The sequence below is a fragment of the Chinchilla lanigera genome, unplaced genomic scaffold, assembly GCF_000276665.1.
Source record: "Chinchilla lanigera isolate Chin_1 unplaced genomic scaffold, ChiLan1.0 scaffold00056, whole genome shotgun sequence".
In the NCBI taxonomy this organism is placed as follows: domain Eukaryota; kingdom Metazoa; phylum Chordata; class Mammalia; order Rodentia; family Chinchillidae; genus Chinchilla; species Chinchilla lanigera.
In genome coordinates this window covers 7,724,889-7,728,949 of record NW_004955457.1, presented here as the reverse complement: position 1 = coordinate 7,728,949, position 4,061 = coordinate 7,724,889, and the positions used below count along the sequence as shown (strand labels likewise).

The 4,061-nt window shown below is 41.6% G+C and overlaps 1 long non-coding RNA gene across 1 annotated transcript in view; it reads left to right on the top strand.

Moving 5' to 3' along the window:
* The window catches only part of LOC106149905, a 21,678-nt gene extending 18,386 nt beyond the window's left edge, over positions 1-3,292 (top strand). The window contains exons 2-3 of the long non-coding RNA XR_001236376.1: positions 2,124-2,179; positions 2,848-3,292. This is a non-coding gene — a long non-coding RNA (uncharacterized LOC106149905). The remainder of the gene's footprint in view (positions 1-2,123; positions 2,180-2,847) is intronic.
* Positions 3,293-4,061: the final 769 nt, after the last annotated feature.

The window sequence follows — 4,061 nt, the reverse complement described above, 5'->3', positions numbered from 1 at the left end:
AAAAACCAAAAAAAAAAAAACCAAACAATCAATGACAAACACATCCTTTACTATCTATAAAGGTTTCCAAAGCTTAATGTTAAAGGAGAATGAAGCAAAACTTGTGGTCCAACAAAGGTGTTTAGAATGCTCTACCCAGAGCTCATTTAAAGGTAGGGATTTGATATCTATTTTAAAAGCAAAATGGTCTGAATACCAGACATCTGCACCCAAATAGCCTTTCTGCTTTTTTCCCTTTAATATAGTGCAATGATTTTCAAATTTCAGCATGAAAGGAAATTAGAATACAGAGGCATTTCATGGGTGATGCTAGGGCCCTTCAAGGGTAATTCTGAATTTATATCATGCTTGCATTGGGTGTTAATTATGGAATCCAAAAATATTCCTAAGGTATGATTCTTCTGTTTGGAGAGCTTTCTTTAACATGAATTCTGACAGCAGGATAGAATTTCTAAATGGCTGCACAATTTTAAGTAGCCTCCCCCCCACCACAATCTTCCTATCCTTAGAAAGAGAACTCAGTGCTCAGCCCTGGGGTGAACTGTGGAAAGCCACCCGTGACCTCCAGGCCATCCTGAGCAGCTTCTCTGCTCGTGTAGGGTGGGAGCTAGAAATCAGGGAACTTGGCTTTCTTATTCACCCAGCCAGATGATGAGGGCTGCAGGAACCAATAGCATCCACTTTGTCTCTGATTTTCAAAGTGGCGATCTTCTTGGGCCTGTCATAGGCATCCTGAATTTCCCAGCTTTCTTTCCAGCCCTATTTCATCTGTCACCACTTATACCCCTGCTCAGGTTCACGGTAAATGGTCCATTTCTGTCAATGACTTTCTCAACTATGTCGGGGAAAGGACCATTAGACAAATCCAACGGGACAAGTTCAGAGAGTTTGTCAGTTCCTGTCACACTCGGGTCTGGCTGTGCAGTGGGGCAGGGATTGGAAACAGACTAGTCAGGACAGGAGGTCTTCTGGAAGAAGTTTATCTCAGTGGAGAGAAGTGCATGAGAGCGAAAACTAGCAAACGACCAGCACTGCAGGCTGGAGAGCTGAGGAGAGCTGTCAGCGTACCAGTTAATGTAAGTCAGTCTCTCTCGCTACAGAGGGACTGGGGAGATAACGGCATATAGCCAAGTATATTTGAGGTGAGCAGGAAGCTATAATTAGGAAGCTATAATTAGCTAACTATAATTATCTATAATTAGGCTATAATTATAAATAGGAAGCTATAATTTCTCATCAACAATTATTTTCAATTTATCAATAATCAAGTTATTGATAAGAGAAGTGAACGCTATGGTCTTATGTCTTATTTCACTGAGACGGTAGACAAGAACTTCCACATCTTTCCATTATCAAGTTGAGAAAGCTCCACGCCCCCTCCAGCAGCTGAACATACGGGCCCCCCCCCTCCAGAGTTCAGGGTCGCAGGTGCCGCCTAGGCCGCCCCCTTCTTGCTTGTTGGAATCCAAGCACTCGGTCCCAGAGCATCTTCTGCTTTATCGCTTCCTCTAGACTTGGTCATTCCTTTCAGCCTATACACATGCCATAACATAACACCTCCCATTTCAAAATAATAATAAAAAAGTCTCTTAACTTCAAATTTCCTTCCAGCTTCCTCTCATTATGCTGCTCTTCCTTTTAGCAAAATTCCTCTCTCGATCTCTTCTTCTTTGCCTTCCCTTGAACAACAAGCAAAAACCTCATCAAAGTCACCAGTGAGTTCCATATAACCAAAATCAATACTCAGTTTTCCAACATGAGCCTCAGCTGGTGACTTCACATCATCAATGCATTTATTTGACTACATTTTTGATGATTGGTCCTCAGTTCCATAACTATATGAGAAGTAATTCGCATGAGAAAAGAGCAGCTTTGATCTATTTGCCGTGTATCTCCAACTTCAAGAATACATGAAAAAAAAAAAAAAAAAAAAGAATACATGTGTCTGGCATACATTAGGTGCTAAATAAATGCTTGTTGAATAACCAAGTCAATTAACTGACTACTCATCATTTGGGAGTATAACAAGAATGTGGCTAAGATGACACTAGTATAATAGTAAAAAGTAATAAAAATCTCTTTGAGATATATCTGTGTTATTAATTTAACCTTATATTTTGCAGTGGTCCAGGAAGTGGTGCTGTCCATCTCAGAAGTACAATGACAAGACAAGAAAAAGGTAGTTATTTACTGAATATCTATTGTGTAACAATCAATGGTCTCCCAATTTCATGTCTTTGTATTTACTCCTCAGTACAATTTTATGAGCTAGATATTATGATTATCTCTGTTTTGCAGATGAGGAAACTGAGGCAAAGAGACATTAAATAGTTTATTCAAACATAAGGTCAGCATGAATGAGGAAGCCATGAAGTTTCATAGTTCTCTTAGGCTAGCTATGAAATGCTGTCAGGTCACAGTCATAGAAACTGGGCTGATAAAGATAAATAAGTCTGTTTGCAAAATAAAATACACATTTTAGAATATCTGCGGTACTGCTTTATTGTCAAGAGCCACTAAAGTAAATAAAGCAATGAAGCTCAGTGTGTTTTTATTGTTTGTTTGCTTTTCCAAGCATACTTAATATCAGCAGAGGCTTGTAGTCATTATTCATAGCATACATGTAACTGTAGTATGGGCATCAGGGTAAGGGCCAGGTAAAATACAGGAATTCTAGGTAAATTTCCTCTTTAGATGAAACACAAATACTGTTTACCATAAACATGTCTCACAGATATCTGAAATTCAAACTTTCTCTGCATTTTTATTTTCTAAACCCAACGATGCTACACCTGGCCATGTGCTCTGTCACCATTGCCATGCTTGGCCTCCCACAATGCGAGGAAGGTGTGTTCCAGAAGACAAAGACAGAAAAGAAGGGAGAGACCAGCTTGGAAGGACCAGGAGAAGATAAAGGCCTGATGGCCTGCTATCTTGCTTTTTATGAGGGAAGGGCTTCTTCACCTCCAGACACCCTTGAGCTCCAGCGCGACTCCGGCTTTCCCTTTGCAGCTCAGAATCTGAACAATGGTGAACAAATCCCTTACACTCTCTAGCCTCTTTCTAAAGCAGGTGTCGTGGTATGACTCACTTCCCCAGATACAGCACTTGGTCTAGACATCTCTGGAGCTTTTAAAGAGAAACTGAAATGCTTGTGAAAAAGAAGCTATGTGAGGGGAAAGAAAAAGAGAGCGAGACTGTGTGCAAGCACCCTCATTTGTATCTGCGCAACTGAAGACAAGATGGAGGAACCGGGGATGGGGGAGTGGGACAATGCATAATTCACATAAAATGTTACATGGTAAAAGAGGGTTTGTCTGAGTCACTTTCGTGTCACTGAGCACAGTGCCTCACACTCAAAACTTAAAGGAGGCAAGGTCTACTTTGGCTCGCCTTTTCAGTGCATAGTCAGTGGGATCCAAGGCAAAAAGGGGATGGGAAGATCATGCTGGGGAAGAGAGCTGCTCACACCATGGCGGCCAGGAGGCAGAGAGAGGAGGGCGGGGCACAGGAGGGGGCCACACCCTTCCAGGCCACATCCCCAAAGACACGCACCTTCCTACCAGGTCCACCTCTTAGCAGCACATTTAGTAATAGCACCGCATGATCCAATCACCTTCCACAAGCCCTGCCTGGGCACAAGAGGCTCTGGAGGCAGGGGACACTCCTGATCTAAGCTACACCAAGATTTCATACTGACCTGCTTTCACAACAAAAATAAAAGGAGCCAGACTTTGAGTAAAGAAAGTAAAAACTTGATAACTGGGGCAAAAGCAAGACTAATCTATAAATTACTTTCCTTGAAGTGGGTTTAAATGGTAACTTGAAATTCATGCTCTGCGAAGAAGAAAATATATAGACTGGGCAGCTTGGCGTTAGGATCAAATTAAAATTACAAGAAAATTAACACCATCAATGCCTGGTACTGTATAATGGGTATTCTGAAGTAGGGCAGTGTTATGAACCAAGTTGTCTTCCCCCAAATTCATGTGAGAGCCTTATCTGACTACTAAACCATATGATGCTGTGGAGGTGGGGTCTAATCTGATAGGATTATTGGC